Raw genomic sequence first — 18,254 nt, 5'->3', positions numbered from 1 at the left:
AGCAGTAACTCAGAGATATTTGTACAGCCATATTCCTAGCAGCGTTATTCACAGTAGCCAAGAGATGGAAGCAACTCAAGTATCCATGTGAAACCAAGTCCCCCTAAAACCGAGTTCCTCTGCCGAGTTTAACCTCTCCATCCAAAACATTACTCCCTTTCTTGTCCCACACCTGTTCTCCTCAAGATCGAGGAGTATCAAAGAAAATGGGGGATTGAAACCAAACAGGACCCTACGTGGCCCTTCTGGGTACAAAAGCCTTTCTGTGTCCCCCATTTCTTGTTTGCAGGAAGAAGGTTTCAGCCTCCTAGATATTCCCCGAGTGCCAAAGTGCAGATTCAAACAGTTACTAATTAGGGAAGGGAGGGAAGGCAGAAACAAAGGAAAGGCAGTCAAGAAACAATGGTGCAGGGCTTCCCTGCTGGCGCAGTGGTTGGGAGTCCGCCTGCCGATGCAGGGGACACGGGTTCGTGCCCCGGTCCAGGAGGATCCCACATGCCGCAGAGCGGCTGGGCGCGTGAGCCATGGCCGCTGAGCCTGCGCGTCTGGAGCCTGTGCTCCACAACGGGAGAGGCCACAACTGTGAGAGGCCCGCGTACCGCAAAAAAAAAAAAAAAGAAAGAAAAGAAACAATGGTGCAGCGATAAAGCAGGGTCCCAGCTCCGCCTCGAGGGATTTACTTAACAATCTGATACAAATCTCTGAGTTCTTCCGCTGGACCTGGGACTCCCACCCAGGGGGAGGATGGTGACTTCGGGTCTGCACAAGCACGTAGACCCCAGAGTGGAGGGAACCAGAAGGCTGATGCCTGAGATTCCTGGAGCACCATCGCGTCACCTCCCCACCAACCAATGAGAGGAAGGTCACACACCCTGCAGCCCTCCCCCGCAATTTCGCCTTTAAAAACTCTTCCCCCAAAAAACCATTGGGGAGTTTGGATTTTTGCACATGAGCCACCCAGTTCTCCTTGCTCAGCCCTGCAGTAAACCTTTCTCAGCTCCAAACTCAGACGTTTCAGTTTTTTGACCTCATTGTGTGTCAGGCACACGAACTTGGGTTCGACAACACAGGGATAACAAAATGTAGTATATACATACATTCGAATATTATTTAACCTTTAAAAAGGAAAGGAATTCTGGGCTTCCCTGAAGGCGCAGTGGTTGAGAGTCTGCCTGCCGATGCAGGGGACACGGGTTCGTGCCCCGGTCCGGGAAGATCCCACATGCCGCGGAGCGGCTGGGCCCGTGAGCCATGGCCGCTGAGCCTGCGCGTCCGGAGCCTGTGCTCCGCAACGGGAGAGGCCACAACAGTGAGAGGCCCGCGTGCCGCAAAAAAAAAAAAAAAAAAAGAAAGAAAAGGAAGGGAATTCTGACACATGCTACAACACAGATGAGCCTTGGAAACATTATGCTCAGTGAAATAAGCGAGTCCCAAAAGGACAAATACTGCACGATTCCACTTAGATGAGGTCCCTATAGTAATCAAACTCAAATAGAGACAGAAGTAGAATGCTGGTTATCAGGGGCTGGTAGGGAGGCGGGAAAGGAACGTTGTTGTTTAATGGGGGACAGAGTTTCATTTTTGCCAAATGGAAAGGGTTCTGTGGATGGACGGTGGTGATGGTGCACGACAATGTAAATGTACTTACTGTCTCTGTACTGTACACTGGCTAATGGTGAAGATGGTAGATTTTATGTGGATCTTCCAAAGGACATGGCGCTCTTTGCTCTCCAATGTCCCATGTTAGGCGAGGGCCCAAGCTGCACACAGGGGCTCCCTCCCAGCTGCTGTGGACCGGCAGCAAACTGAATCCAGCTGGGCGGCTCAGAGCAGGGCACTTAGGCCCAAGGTTATAATAATCCCAAACCATGACTCCATGTTCGTGGCCCCGAAAGGCATCCTGGGATCCTTTGGCAGCTCCATTGCCCCTGGCTCGGGCAGTGACCGTCATGAGGGATGGAGACCGGGCTCCAGAAACACTCTGCCCCTGAAATCCTTGGACTGCGGGAATTGCTGCTCTTCTCCCGCCTACGGCATTTAGGATAGTTTGAGCAAAGGCTGCCTGAGGGCACTTTGCCAAATGTAGCAAAAGTACCATCCCTGCCCCCATAGTTTTGCCCGGAAGCCGAGCCCAATTCACAGAGGGACAGGAAAGCAGTAGTCACAGGGGAGAGAAGGGCACTGAACTTGGCCCCAGGACCCCTGGGTTCCAGGCCCTTGCTGCCTGTCCGAATAATCCTCCAGCACCATTTCACCTACTTCCTAGGGTTCTCGGAAGGATCGAACGCGTTTATCTTGACGATGGGAGGATTGTAAACAGTTACTCTCACCATCGTCACCATTTTCATATACACGGGACTCTCCTTTTGTGAAGATTTGAGAGACTCTTGAAGGGATTTCCCCCTCGTTCTCAAATTAAAAATGAAGATTCTTGTGATGGTGGGGTTGGAGGATGGGAACGGCTACGTGCAGAGCATCCTTCACACTTGGAGCCCCGTCTGGGAGCGTTTCACTCAGGGTCTCATTGGATCCACACTGTCCTTCTAAGAGGTAGAGGACACAAGCCTAATTTATAGGTGCCCAGCCTGAGGCCAGTGGGGTGGAGTGCCTCACCCGAGGTCTGACGCCACTGCTAAGTGCTAGGGTGGATTCATTCCATAGATGAATGAGTAAGTGAGTTGGCAAACTGAGCTCCTTGTGGAAGCCTGGCCAGGGGTAGGGGTGGGTGGGGCTGGAACGGGAGCGAAGGGCCCGCCAGGGTTGAAGTTAGTTAGTATTTACTTGGGTTGCAAGTGACAAAACCAACTTGAACTAGTGTTGGCAAAAACAGGGATTTATTGGGAAGCTTTTGCTCCACCTCGGTTGTTTTTGTACTGCAGGTCACAACCCTTTAGTGTGTCATGAAATCGATTTAGCGGGTCTCAACTAGTAATAAATGAAAATGACATGGCATAGAATGCAAAGTATCAGAATGTATCATACATAATAAGGGCTTACATATTGTTTCATGAAAATGATATACATATAGTCATCACACACACGCGCGTGTGTGTGTGTGTGTGTGTGTGTTCTGGATTGCAGTGTGAACTGGGTCAGAGAGAGTATGTTTTACGGCTGCTGATGTAGCTCGTGGAATCAAAGGAAAAGCTACACGGTGTCAGGCAGCTCCAGGAACTGCAGGCCCTGAGACCAAGAACCCATCGTAGCGCCCTCGTACATTCTCGCTCTCTCTCCTTTCCCCAAACTCTGGGCTTCTCTCGGGGAACCAGCCTCATTCTGTCCCATTATAGGTGGGCTTTTTCCATAACAGAGAGGACACAGCCTCAGGCCTATTCCTATTCATGTATTTCTGGTTCCTAGATTATAGATGTAAGAGCGTTTTCTCCACCAGATCTAGGAAGAAGATTCCTTGGGAAGAGCTCTCTGGGTTAACTTGTGTCCCATGTCCTACTGGTCCCTGTGGCCAGAGGAATATGGTTCTCAGGTTCCCCAGCCCAGGTCACATTCCCTCTCCCATAGCAAAAGCAATGTGCTGTTTCCAAAAGTCCTCACCAGAGCCCTGAGGTTGAAGAGAGGAAGAAATCAGGTCCCTACAGCCCGGGGAGGTGGTCTTCCGGACAAGTCAACTGATGGCTCTCCTCTGCGAGGGGGTCAGGGGTCTAAGAGTGGGCTGCTGCCGATTTGGCCCACAGACCACCTGGATAGCGTTTTGCAAAGCAGCCTGTTTCCCAAGCAGCAGATCCTCCAAGGTAGGGGTGTAGGGGAGGATGGGCTCTGGGTGCCCTGTGGATCTGCAGGACCCTGGCTGAGCTGCCCACTCTACGCCAACAGAAGAATCCATTTCAGGATGCCTGCTACCGTCTCCAGACTTGGGATTTGGGAAAGATGCCCACTGAGCATCTTCTCACAACCCTAGCAGAGAGTCAGCCCTTCTGGCACCAGAACTTACCCTCTTGTTCGGCTGGGGTGGGTTGTCTTACCCGAAGGTCTTGATGTCTCCAAGAAACTGCTGGGGGGTGGCTCCAGGAAGCGTTGCTGCAGCCAGGGATGAAAATCCACAGGCCACCTGAGTCCGCCTGCGGATCAGTGGACCCAGTTCTGTTCCCTTCGTGCCGTGGCTGTGGAAATGCCACTTCACAGGCAAAGCTGGGCAGTTGAGTTTTAGCTGTCAGGGGATCCCCATGACCTCATCAACAAAGGGAGGGTCTCCCACACTTAGGGCGGACCCTTAGGCTTCGGGAATGAGTATGGAATGTGACGGCCTCCCCCTGGAATTGCCACATCCCCACCCCATCTGTAAAAATGGGGAATCCCATTGCGTGAGCCAGGATCCTTTTCTTGGCTATGATTCTGTCATCCTTAGAATCTAACATTCTGTGATTCTGAGAGTCTAGGAACTGAAGAGCCTCGATTACTTTGTGTCATTGACTTGGTTTGGGTCCAAGCCCTATTCTCTCCCCAGTCCTGCGGATTTCTTTTCAGACTGCCCTTGACCTCAAGAAGGACACCCACAGGAAGTATATTTGGTCTTGCCCTCACTCTCTCACGTGAGGCCCCCGCCTCGCCGAAGGGGAGGATGTGCTTTTACGTGGGATTGAGCTTCGGAGGAAATGAGACTGAGTTCTCCCATTTTTATGCCCATTTCTTGGTGACACCAGGGCAGGGCCTGCCTCTGTGTCATCTTTTCTTCTTGGCAATTAGCTCTTACTTAGCACAGTGAACCTTTGTTGATCCAAAGTGACCTAAATTCCACAGCTCACGGTCCATGTGGTTCCGATCTAGTGAAATGGAGGATGTTACCCACAGGAGCTCCAGGGAGGATGGAGGTCCCCAGCGGCTCATGGCCCGTTCTCCATGAGCAAAGCAGGCGGGACCCAGCGCTAGACTCAGTCCTTGGGGGGAGCATATTTTGAGGCACGACGGCACATTCACGGGACCTGGCGAGGGAGGAAGATGGAGCTGGGGAGAGGTCACAGAGAAAGGACTGGCTGGTGTGGGACTGTGGCTGAACAAACATAGCAAACGGGGTTTTATTTGTCAAGACAGTCTCCTCCAGGTCCCCGTGACCTTGCCAGGAAGGGTGATGCCACCAGCTCTTTCCATCTGTGGATCTGGATTCTCTAACGTGGCCGCGAGGAAGCATTGGCAGGGTGAGGCCCATAGCTGGGCAGCCGGGATGCCCCAGTGTCTAAGGTTCTAGATTCTCATTCTAGATTCTAAAATGCCATAGAAAGAAGGCAAGTGTTTGGCTTGACACAGAACAACACAGATTCACATCCCATCCTGTGCAGGACACAAGGGTTGCTGGCTAGGGGTTGGACGGATTTGCAGAGACCAAGAAGTCTTCTGGGAGAGAGAGAGAAGGCCCCTCGCTCCGTCCTGCCATGATGGGCACTGTGACATATTGCTCATGGGGATGCAGGACCCCAGAGCCCCTGCCAGCAGCCGGGCCGCCAGGTCTGGCCCTATGCTCAGGCTGCCATGGGGCGGTGAGCATGCATCAGAAGAAGGGCTCTATCAACAGGATTTGTCTCCACGGCAGGCATCAGGGCCTGCTCTTAGGTTATTTTATTTTATTTTTTAATTTTTGGCCATACCGCGTGGCAAGTGGGATCTTAGTTCCCTAACCAGGGATCGAGCCTACATCTCCTGCACTGGAAGTGCAGAGTCTTAACCAACGGACCACCAGGGAAGACCCTTAGGTTATTTTATTAAGGCAAGAAAGTAAGGTCACCACCCTGCTCAGCACTGAATGCATATGACGTCAGACTAGGGATGATTCCCTCCACCTTTCTCTCCGGGAATTTCTTAAAACCAGAATTGGCTTAACATGACCCATGGCCATTCCCTATTGGTGTGGACTTGAATTGTGATTTGCCCAGAAAAGCAAAGCCTTGGGAAGAAGAGAGAGTGGTCTAGCAAGGAAGAGCTGAGGGCTAGAAGTCATATGAATTAGATCACAGCTGACATTTGACTGCACGTGGAGTCCGAGCTCCAACGGCACCCCAGATCACACAGGATGACAACAGCCATCTCTCCCGATCTCACTACGGGCTCTGGGATAAGGGCCTAATGTGGTTACGTTCATTCTTTTTTTTTTTTTTTCGGTATGCGGGCCTCTCACTGCTGTGGCTTCTCCCGTTGCGGAGCACAGGCTCCGGACGCACAGGCTCAGCGGCCATGGCTCACGGGCCCAGCCACTCCGCGGCATGTGGGATCTTCCCAGACCGGGGCACGAACCTGTGTCCCCTGCATCAACCACTGCGCCACCAGGGAAACCCACGTTCATCCTTTTAATGACTCCGGGAGGTCAGTCTGCCGTTGCCCCTGTCTTACCAATGAGAGAACCGAGGCTGGGAGGAATAAATAACGTGCCCAAGGCCACATGTTCAGCAAATGGCAGAGCAGGGCCTTGAGCCTGGGCTGGGTGGTCTGGGTTCTGAGTCCAGAATCCCAATCACGATGCTCTACAGCCTCTAAGAACCAGGGATTTAGAGTCATTTATTGGTTTGAATTCTATGCAATGTTCTCATCTCTCTCTGAAGAGGGTGGGAGCCATCTCCTGGAAAGAAAGTGACCCCAAGGTCAGGGGGGTTGCATCCCTCTCCCCTCTCCACAGTGTCCAGGGCTGCCAGTGGCCTGCGAGAGAAGGGGACAGGAGCAGTGTCTCCGAGAGCAGGCGGGACAGGGACGCCACCAGAGCGGGGCCTGCACACCAGCCAAGGCCCCAGGCACAGAGCCAATGGAGAAAGGAAACTCCCTCCCTGATCACATTCTCAGCCACTCCGAGCAGGAAAGGGCAGGCTCCCCCGAAGCCCAGATAGTCAGTCTCCAGATGGTTTTTCACTGAAGACTTTCCCAGAGAGTCTCGGGGACCCAGGCCAGCACGGGTGGTGACAGAGCTCTGGCCCAGCATCGGGAGAGCAGGAAGGCCCTCGGCTGCCCTTGGGACCCTGAGAAAATCCCTTCTCCTCTGGGCCTGTGTTTCTCCATCAGCAGTGGGTCAACTAGTGACCCCACAAAGATGTGTCCAAGTCCTAACCCCCAGTACCTGTTATTCAGACCTTATTTGGAAATAGAGTTTTTGCCAATGTAATTAAGGATCTCGAGATGAGATCAAGCGGGATTTAGGGTGGGCCTTACATCCAACGACAGCATCCTTCAAACAGACCAAAGAGAAGACAGACACGCAGCGGGAGGGCCGTGTGAAGATGGAGGCAGAGACTGGAGTGATGCAGCCGCAAAGCAAGGATTGCCAGCAGCCACCCGAGGCTGGGAGACATGGAACAGACTCTCCCTCAGCACCTCCAGAAGGAACCGACCTTGCCGACACCTTGCTTTTGGACCTGTGACCTCCAGAACTGTGAGAGAATAAGTTTCTGTTGTCCTAAGCCACCAAACTGTGGCCATTGGTTACAGCAGCCCTAAGAAACTAATATACCATCTCCAAGAGAATTGATTGGGCCAGGAAGTCTCCCAGGGCTTAAGAAAATAAAGAAGAGACTGGAATTTGACCCCTACCCTGAGAAGCTCACAGTCGAGTTGAGAAACAAAAAACCTGCACCAGGCTTCCCTGGTGGCTCAGTGGTTGAGAATCTGCCTGCCAATGCAGGGGACATGGGTTCGAGCCCTGGTCTGGGAGGATCCCACATGCTGCGGAGCGGCTGGGCCCGTGAGCCACAACCACTGAGCCTGTGCGTCTGGAGCTTGTGCTCTGCAACGGGAGAGGCCGCGACAGTGAGAGGCCCGCGCACCACGATGAAGAGTGGCCCCTGCTCGCCGCAACTAGAGAAAGCCCTCGCACAGAAACGAAGCCCCAACACAGCCAAAAATAAATAAATAATTTAAAAAAAAAACCTGCACCAAATTATTGCATTTCAAACATCATTTAAAAATTATTATTATGTATTTATTTAGTTATTTAATGCCAAGCCTCTTTATTGTTTTTTATTTTATTTTTTTGCGGTACGCTGGCCTCTCACTGTTGTGGCCTCTCACTGTTGTGGCCTCTCCCGTTGCAGAGCACAGGCTCCAGACGTGCAGGCTCAGTGACCATGGCTCATGGGCCTAGCTGCTCCACGTCATGTGGGATCTTCCCGGACCAGGGCACAAACCTGCATCCCTTGCATCGGCAGGTGGACTCTCAACCACTGCGGCACCAGGGAAGCCCAAGCCTCTGTATTTTAAAAAAATTTTTTTAAATACATTTTTTAAAATGTTTTATTTATTTATTTTTGGCTGTGTTGGGTCGTCATTACTACGTTCACGCTTTCTCCAGTTGCAACGAGCAGGGGCTACTCCTTGTTGCGATGCATGGGCTTCTCATTGCAGTGGCCTCTCTTTGTTGCAGAGCATGGGCTCTAAGCGTGTGGGCTTCAGTAGTTGTGGCTCGCAGGCTTAGTAGTTGTGGCACACAGGCTTAGTTGCTCTGTGGCATGTGGGATATTCCTGGAGCAGGGATTGAACCCGTGTCCCCTGCATTGGCAGGCTGATTCTTAACCACTGTGCCACCAGGGAAGTCCTATTTTATTTTTTTAATTTACAAATTTTTTTTATTTTTTGGCCACGCCACACAGCTTGTGGGATCTTAGTTCCCTGACCAGGGATCGAACCCGGGCCCTTGGCAGTGAAAGTGCTGAGTCCTAACCACTAAGCCGCCAGGGAACTCCCTCAAACACCATTTTTCTTTTTTTCTTTTAGCTGTGTTGGGTCTTCGTTGCTGTGTGCAGGCTTTCTCTAGTTGCGGAGAGTGGGGGCTACTCTTCGTTGTGGTGTGCGGGCTTCTCGTTTCAGTGGCTTCTCTTGTTGCGGCACGTGGGCCCTAGAGCATGTAGGCTTCAGTAGTTGAGGCACATAGGCTCAGTAGTTGTGGCTCACATGCTTAGTTGCTCCACGGCATGTGGGATCTTCCTGGACCAGGGCTTGAACCCTTGTCCCCTGCATTGGCAGGCAGATTCTTAACCACTGCGCCACCAGAGAAGTCCTCTCAAACACCATCTTGATGAACCCTCTGTACATAGAATCCCAGCTGCCCAGGCTGCTGGGAGCTCCCAGCCAGGAGGAGTGGAGGGTGGAAATTCAAACCAAGGAGAAGGATTGTCCCCCAGGAACCACAGGGTGCAGAGCAGGGTGGGTGGGATGTCAGCCCTGGCAGGGCCACCTCCAGGGAGCTCAAAGCTTCCAGCTGGAGTGGGGAGCCGGAATGAAGTCCCACGGGGCCAACATCTTTTCTAGGAGTTGCAGTGGCTCTGCAGTGGGACCTCTGGTGCAGGGGTCTCAGCCCAGGGCGTGGCAGTCTGCCCAGGTCAGAGAAGGGGTGCTGACAGCAAAGCCTAGCCCAGGGCAAAGGGCTCTGCAGACCTCAGGGGAGGGGATTAGGGACACTTGGGAACCAGAAACCAAGCCAAAGACCCACCAGGCTGACCTGTGAGTTTCCGCAGGGTGGTTGGAGCCTCACTTTCTCCACCTGAAAATGGACACAGCAATCCTTGCATTACAAGGGGTTTATGAAACGAAACGGGCTGATATCCACAGAGTGGTTGATGGAAAATCTGGTCGAAGCTTTATTATTCAAGGTATTGCTGTCCTCAGAGGCAGGTGCTTGAATTATAGATGAGTTTCAAAGAAGGTAACATTCTTTCCAAGTATGTACCCAGTGTCTTCAGCCACCGACCTTGGGAGGCAGGACTACAAACGCGGGGTTTAGAGGTGAGCAAGCCTGGATTTGAATCCCAGCTCTGCCTTTTCATGGGACGGTGGCCCTGGAAAGAGTCACTTATCTTTTCTGAACTTTCCTGACTTCATCCATAAACGAGAGATCATATCAACACCACGGTGAGAGCATTTCTGTTTGGCAAATAGTAGGTATTTCTGAATAACACATGAATTAAAATAAAGGCAACTGGGTGAGATGGTGAGAGGTACAGGCCACAGGCAGTGGGAACTAGGAGAGGGAGCGTTTGCTAACTGAATAAGAAAATATGCTCCTGGGACTTCCCTGGTGGTCCAGTGGCTAAGACTGCTCCCAAAGCAGGGGATCTGGGTTCGATCCTCGAGGGGAGAACTAGATCCTACATGCTGCAACTAAGAGTTCACATGCCACAACTAGAGATCCCACATGCCACAAGGAAGATCCAGCATGCCGCAACTAAGACCCGGCGCAGCCAAATAAATAAATAAACAGTAAAAAAAAAAAAAACACGAAAACGTGCTCCTACCTCAGGGCCTTTGCACTTCCTGTTCCCTCGGTTGGAATGCTTTTCCTCAAGATATCTCCCTGGTTCTCTCCTTTACCTCTTTAGAAAGTTTAAATTAAATTTTTACTTACATTTTTAAACTAAATTTTAAAATGTTTCCGTGCTCACCACCCAACACTCTTTATGACTCTTCTCTGCTTTGTTGCTTTATTTTTCTCCATAGCATTTATTATCACTCAACATGCCATTTTAATGGTTTATTTTATCTTATTATATATTTTTTATTTATAAATCTTTCTACCCGCACCCTACCCCCACTACCATGTAAGCTCCACTAGGTAGGATTTTTGTCATTTTCTGCTTTGTTTTTTTTGGCTGCACCATGCGGCATGCAGGATATTAGAGCAGGGATAGAACCCCCGCCCTCTGCAGTGGAAGCATGGAGTCTTAACCACTGGACCACCAGGTAAGTCCCTTGTCCTTCTTTAAGCTGCTGTACTTTCTCTACCTAGAACTGTGCCTTGCACATGGTGGGTGTGATGGCTAATTCTGTTTGTCAACTTGACAGGGCCACAGGGTGCCCAGATATTTGGTTAGATATTATTTCTAGGTGTGTCTATGGGAATGTTTCCAGATGAGATTAGCATTTGAATTCATAGTCTTGAGTAAAGCAGATTGCCCTCGGCAATGGCAATGTGGGTGGACCTTATCCAATATATTGAAGCCTGAATAGAACAAAAGGTGGAGGAAGGGAGAATTTGCTCTCTGCCTGACTGCTTGAGCTGGGACTTCGGTTTTGCCATTGGACTGAGACTTACATCCACAGTTCTCCTGGTTTTCAGGCCTTGAGGCTCCATTTCAGCCTCCAAATGGAGCCTCACCCTTGCTTCTCCTGGGTCTGCAGCTCGCCAAATGTAGATCATGGGACTTCACAGCCCATAACTGCATGAGCTGATTCCTTGTAATAAATTTCTTCATATACATGTATGAATACATACATATATATATAACCTATTGATTATATATATACTATATATAGGATATAGATATATATATCCTATTGGTTCTGTCTCTCTGGAGAACCCTGACTAACAGAGTCTGCATTCAGCAACTATTTGTTGAATGAACAAATGATTGAATACATGTAACTGGGAAGTCCAAGATACAACTGGCTTCAGGCATAGATGGACCCAGTAGCTCAGAAAAATATATCAGGGCTCTACCTCACTAAACCTCTTGTTATCTTTCAGGCCAGAGGCCACCTGCTGCCCCAGGTTCACATCCTCCTTGCTTGGCAAATCCGTCCAAGAGGTCTGGCAGAAATGTCCCAGAGAAGAATCTGATTTGTCTAGCTTGGATCTCATGCCCACCTCTGAACCAGCTGCTGTAGTGAGCGAAATGCAATGAGTTCCCAATAGGAAAAGGGGCAGGGGAGCGGGAGTGCTAAGAAGACAAAAACAATACAGGTCAACAACAGAGGGCTTCCTGGAGGCGGTGGCCTTTCAGTCAGGCCTTACAGGATGGTTAGGACTTGGCCACGATGTCAGAGTTTTCTACAACTGGATCCTGCCCACGTGTCCAGCCTCACCTCTCGTTCCTCACCACCCTGCACCCTATGATCCAGCCACTCTCTGCTTCCTTAACTCAGTCCAGGTTTTGACATTGCTATGCCTTTGCTCACCTTCTTCCCTGCAGCTAATACTCCCTCTTCTTCTTCAGAAACCAGGGTAATTCTCTACACCCTTGAAATGCTACAGTACCTGCTAAAGAAGAGGTACTCCACAAATATTGTTGAGCGAATGAATGAATGAATAGACAAAATCTTTCTTCCCCTGGAGCTATAATAAGGGCATATTTAGTATTCTACTAGTAAGACCAGGATGGAGGCCTGGAGGGAGGTGTCTACATGATGCTGGGGCTCTGAAAGGAGGCCTTCCTGGAGGAAGTGCCATGTTGAGAAAGGCGGGCTTTGCACAGGTGGGGGCAGATGAGTCCGTGAGACATGATACAAGACTGTCACAGAGGGGCTCCTCTGGTGGCGCAGTGGTTGAGGGTCCGCCTGCCGATGCAGGGGACACGGGTTCGTGCCCTGGTCCGGGAAGATCCTACATGCCGCGGAGTGGCTGGGCCCGTGAGCCACGGCCGCTGAGCCCGCACGTCCGGAGCCTGTGCTCCCACAACAGCGAGAGGCCCGCGAACCACAAAAAAAAAAAAAAAAAAAGAATGTCACAGAGTCCAGTCTAGGGTAGAATGGAAGTAAGGAGTCTTTCTTTGGGGTTAGATAACAAGCTTGTGCTTGCCTTTGTTGAAATAAAATCTCTTGGCGGGGAGGTAGGAGGGGTTGAATTCCACCAGTAACCATTAAGACAGGTCATAAGGGAAAATGATACCCATGACAACTACATTTTGATAGAGGGGCAAGTGGAGGGAAAGTTCTAGAACACAGGATATGTTCCCAAGGCATTCCAGTGAAGCCAAAAGTAAAATGGGGTTCTAGTCCCTCGGGGAAGAGGTCCTAAGTGTTTACATCCTCACAAGTTGCATACTTTACAGTTTGCAAAGCATTTTTCCATTCATTGTCTACCTGATCCTGGGTGGTAGGCATTTCTTTTTTTTTTTAAAATAAATTTATTTTATATATTATTTTTGGCTGCACTGGGTCTTCGTTGCTGCGCACGGGCTTTCTCTAGTTGCGGCGAGCGGGGCCTACTCTTCATTGTGCTGCGGGGGCTTCTCATTGCGGTGGCTTCTTTGTCACAGAGCACAGACTCTAGGCGCGTGGGCTTCAGTAATTGTGGCTCGCGGGCTCTAGAGCGCAGGCTCAGTAGTTGTGCACGGGCTTAGTTGCTCTGCAGCATGTGGGATCTTCCCGGACCAGGGCTTGAACCCATGTCCCCTGCATTGGCAGGCAGATTCTTAACCACTGGGCCACCAGGGAGGTCCCTCTTTATTCAACAAATATTTATCAAGCTCCTCCTACTTATGGTGGTCCTGCGGGCTAAATGAGCCTCTGCGTAAAAAGGATTTGGAGCCGTGCTGGGCCCTGGCAGGCCAGCAGTGCATGTTTGTGGTGTGGTGATAGGAGTGGAGGTGGTGCAGCGGTTATTACCAGCCTGAACTTGGCCTTATACCAGACAATGGAAATGTAAGACATGCTCTCAGGGGCCCCGCAGTCCATCAGGGAGAGGGACCTTGATTCATTAATTATGTAACACGGTCACAGATCTAACCATTTCAACTCAGATGTTTGAAGAAATGTGGTTTCTTTATTACTAGGACCCATAGCCCACATGTGTATGGATTGTTTACTCAATTCTGTGCCAGGTATAGTTTTAGGTACTTTACCTGGTTTAAATTTCATCCTATGAGGCAGGTACTGTTATGATGGCCATTTAGCAGGTGAAGAAACTGAAGCACAGAGAGGCTAAGTAACTTGCCTGAAGTCACACAGCAAACAAGCAGTGAAGCCAGAATTCAAACCCAGTAGTCTGGCTCCAGAATCCATATCCTTGACCTCTGTAGTACATTGCCTCTTGTCTGTAAGCACCACTGCTCTGTGTGTGTCAGGGGGACTGCAACTTAGATGAGCCAATTAATGGGATCTCAATCTTTCCTCCAGCTTGTATCTCTGGTTACACACACACACACACACACACACACACACACACACACACCCTTAACTACCACCACACTTTCTCCTCTCCAAGATGGTACCTGGGTATATGGGAGGAGAGGGGAGATGGGAGATGGGTCCCTGGAGACAACTGGATGAATAATACATTATTTAAAAATTTTACAACCATTATCCAGTTTACAATTACCATTGTGAATATTGCTACCTAGGCCAAGAAAGGGAGTCTAGAACCCGGTCTTACAGGTGAGGAAGGCCTCCGTGTAGGAGGGGTTGGCAAGGTGAAGGGAAGACCACTCCAGGCCAAGGTGGTCCGAGAGAGGCCAACCAGGGAATTGGGCCAAACTGCCCCCACCCCCTCCTGCGGTCAAGGTCAGAAACCCAGAGCTGCTGCCCCAACAGCCCAGATGGTTCTGGGACAGCCCAGGGCACGTGCTCCAGCTCTGAACTCCCCCAACTCAAAGACTCCCCAGAGAAGCAAACCCTGGCTGCCACGTGAGCCAGCACAACCGTTGGCCTTGGCTTCTCTCTGCCGGGCCAAGATGACTAATTTTAACTGACCCTGCTGATTCATCCGAGGCTGGGACCCCCTCTCCCAACCCACTCCAAGCCACAACCTCAGGGCCTGCTGAAGAGCCGCCAAAATTCTTCAAGTTCAAAGTCATTCCTGATCTGCTCCAAGCCCACATTCCAACCTCATCCATGACCAACCCCCTTCACGAAATTTCTGACCCTGCTAAACTGGTCTTCTCAGGGTTTCCTGAAGATTTCATACGCGTTCCTGCTTCCCCAACTCTCTCTGACCATCTTTCAGCTCCCTATTCAGATGCCCCCTTTTCGATAAATGCCCTTCTCATTGTCACAGAGGGTGCTAGCCCCTTTCACCTGCCCCTGGCCTCACTACACAGCTTGTGGGATCTTAGTTCCCTGACCAGGGATTGAACCCGGCCCCGGCAGTGAGAGCACCGAGTCTTAACCATTGGACGGCCAGGGAATTCCCTCCCCACTGTTTTATCAGTGGTAATAAAACTCATCTGGAGTGTGATGACCCGAACGGCCCTAACAAATCCAGAGCAGCTACTCTGTGAGCTATTACGACATGATTTATAGGAACGCTTCATTTCCAGCTCTTCTTCCTCATCTTCCCACATTTTATTATCTCAGGCCATGACTGTGGCAGACACAATGCCGTGTGTCCACCAAGCCCACTTCGCTTCCTCCCGGGCATACAGGATTTCATTCCCACCACTTGGCTGTGACCTGGCTGATGGAATATGGCCGGAAATGATGAGCCTCGCTCTTAGGCGTGTTCTCTAAAACTCTCACACACTGTCTTGTTGTTTGGCTGCTGGATATGGAGGGATCCGAGGTCTTTGAAGTCCTTGGGGTTGGAGCGTGTGTCCCTGAATCACTGTGTGGAGCGGAGTCCTCCCCCTAACTTGCACTGGATAGTGAGGCAAACGAGTGCTGTAATACACGAACGCCTCCATATTTGTGGTTCAGCACTCACCCAGGCCTATAAGGATTCCTTAATATTTATCCTCACATCCCGCATGGCTCCTTTCTCATCCATCCTCCATATGCAGCCGTGATCCTGTCACTCCCCTCCCTATAATCTCTCAAAGCCCCCATCGTCCTTGGAAGTTTCCTTCTCCATCTCTTCTTCCCCTTCCCAATTCTTTTATTTTTTAATTTATTTATTTATTCTTGGCTGTGTTGGGTCTTCGTTGCTGTGTACGGGCTTTCTCTAGTTGTGGCGAGCGGGGCTACTTTTCGTTGCAGTGCGCGAGCTTCTCATTGCGGTGGCTTCTCTTGTTGTGGAGAACAGTCTCTAGGCGCTCGGGCTTCAGTAGTTGTGGCACGCGGGCTCAGTAGTTGTGGCACGCGGGCTCAGTAGTTGTGGCACGCGGGCTCTAGAGCACAGCTCAGTAGTTGTGGCGCACGGGCTTAGTTGCTCCACAGCATGTGGGATCTTCCCAGGCCAGGGCACAAACCCGTGTCCCCTGCATTGGCGGGCGGATTCTTAACCACTGGGCCACAAGGGAAGCCCGCCCAAGGGGGTTTTTAAGAAAGAAATTACTCTTTGCTGGGGTGAGTTGCATTTGATTTTAGATAGATTTGGGGGACCCAACTGCAGTCAGGGAGTGTGGGTCCATGTTTCACTTTCTCTGCTTCCACTACTGTCTCCAGGGAAGCAGACCAGGTGGCCTCCTCCCTGGAGGAGATCTGAATCGCTGAGACCTGGGCTTTGATAGTTTTTAAGGGGAGGGAAGAGGAATTTGGAATTAGGTGGGCCGCAGTCGCTAGAGAGGAACAGGTACCAGGCGGCAGGATGCTGCGGAGAGAGGGAGGAAGGAGGGGTAAGGACGGGACCGCCCAGGTGGGCCCTGCCCTCCCTGGCTCCCCCCTCCCCTCCACTCCTCGGGAGTGGGGGCTCCTATCTGGGTCCTGCCAACCGGAAGTAATCACTTCCGTGCCTTCTCCACGGCCCTCCCTCGGCTGCTTTGAGGAAAGCACGGGTGTGGGCTCCGGGACCGGGGGAGAAGGGGCCCCTCTGCCTTTCCCGGTAGCGGGAGCCTTGTGCGCGCGGGGGCCTGGGCAGGGGGAGGATGCACACGCTGGAGAATCATGGCTACCACTTCTCCGATGCCACCTCGACAGTACAAGCCTCGGGGACGCATGTGTATCCCTACGCCTGCTAGACAGATGTCTCACAGACGCTCCAGATGCTACTGTCCCAAGGGAGACTCACTCTCTATCCCCTTCTCCCGGGTACCCCGCCCGCCTTAGTAAATAGCGCCACCATCTGCGCAGTTAGCCAGAAACAACACCCGCTGCCGGCGCTGCGCTGGGCTTCCAGCTCACCCCCTCGCCCCAGCCTCCCCTACAGAGCCTGTGCCCTCCTCCTCACCCCCTCCGCCCTGCCTCTCCCTCAGTCCAGATGTGGGATCCACAGCAGGCTCTTAAAGATCTCCCTTCCCCAAACCAATCTGTGGTTTATAAAAACCAAATCGTCAGGACAGCTGTTGCCTCTGGGAGGTAGTGGGGGCGGGGATTGACCGGGAAGGGGCGTGGGGGAACTTTTGGGCGGGATGATAATGTTCTGTATCCTGATAGGGGTTTGGGTTACACAGGTGTACGAATTTACCAAAACTCAGCAAAAGTCCGCTTCAGACGCATGCATCTCATTGGATATAAATTTTAGGTCAAAAGAAAAAAATGTAAACGAACATTGAAGTCTCCTTAACGACATGCATGCTGAAGTATTTAGGCGGAAGTGGATGAACCGTTGCCTGCAATTTACTTTGAAAGGCCACAAAATAAAGAAAGATTGGATACGTGGAGGGATGGATAGATACGCGAGAACACAAGCTATAAAATGTCTGTGGTAGAATTTTGGTGGTAAGTATATGATGTTCACTCTAAAATTCTTTCAAATTTGCCACATGTATGAGAAATTTCAGAATAAAATGTTGGGGAGAAGTGTCCCCTGCCTCCACAATGAGCCCCCCCCCATTACATTATTCCCATCTGCAACTAGTGTGGTGTTTCTAGGACAGCAAATGAGACCATGGCCCTCCCTGCTCAAAACCCTTCCTGGCTCTCTCCTGGGGAGAACTCTTAACTCTTGTGGCTCCCGAGGCCATCTGGGGTTGGCTTCTGTTTAATTCTCTGGCTGCATCCTCTATCACTCTCTCCCTCACTTTTTCCACCACAGAAACACTAAAATATTTGTACTTTACATGCTCTTTACAACTCCTGTGGCAGAAATTTCTCATATACAACCAATTTACATTTCCCCCTTCTTTCTAAGTAAAAGAAGTTCCAGTTTTTATCTGGGGATATGGCCATATCGAAATAAACACTACATTTCCCAGGCTCCCTTGCAGAGAAGTGTGGCCATGTGATATGCAGGGAGAGGAGGTATTGATCACAACTTCCAGAAAGTGTCCCTAAAGGTAGGGGGCACAAACTTCTTCACCTTTTTTGACTTCCTGCTGGTTGGAATCATGATGTGATGGCTGGACTCAAGTAACCATTTTGGATCAGGGGGTGGAGACCATGTATGTGGTATGGCAGAGCACTAAAGTAGACTGAGGCTGGGTTCCTGACATGTTGTGTGCCCTACCAGCCCTGGACCACTACCTGTGGACTTCCATATGAAAGATGGATGAATATTCTCTTGTTAAAGCCATGCTATTTTGGATTTTCTGCCACCCACAACCAAACTTAGTCCTAACACACCAACTTCCATGCCCTTGAATGTTTTGGTCCTTGTGCTTGGAATACCCTTTCCTCACTTTTCTCCTAGACAACCCCTATTGATCCTTCAAATTCGTACCTAGACATCACCTTCTCTGCTACACGTTTCTTGGTGGAATTAATCATTTCCTCCTTTATGATTCTTTTGCACCTTATATTGCAGG

The sequence above is a fragment of the Monodon monoceros genome, unplaced genomic scaffold (assembly GCF_005190385.1).
Source record: "Monodon monoceros isolate NGI ecotype Baffin Bay Population unplaced genomic scaffold, NGI_Narwhal_1 Super_Scaffold_6, whole genome shotgun sequence".
Classification (NCBI taxonomy): domain Eukaryota; kingdom Metazoa; phylum Chordata; class Mammalia; order Artiodactyla; family Monodontidae; genus Monodon; species Monodon monoceros.
Note: the sequence above shows the minus strand (reverse complement) of the source record.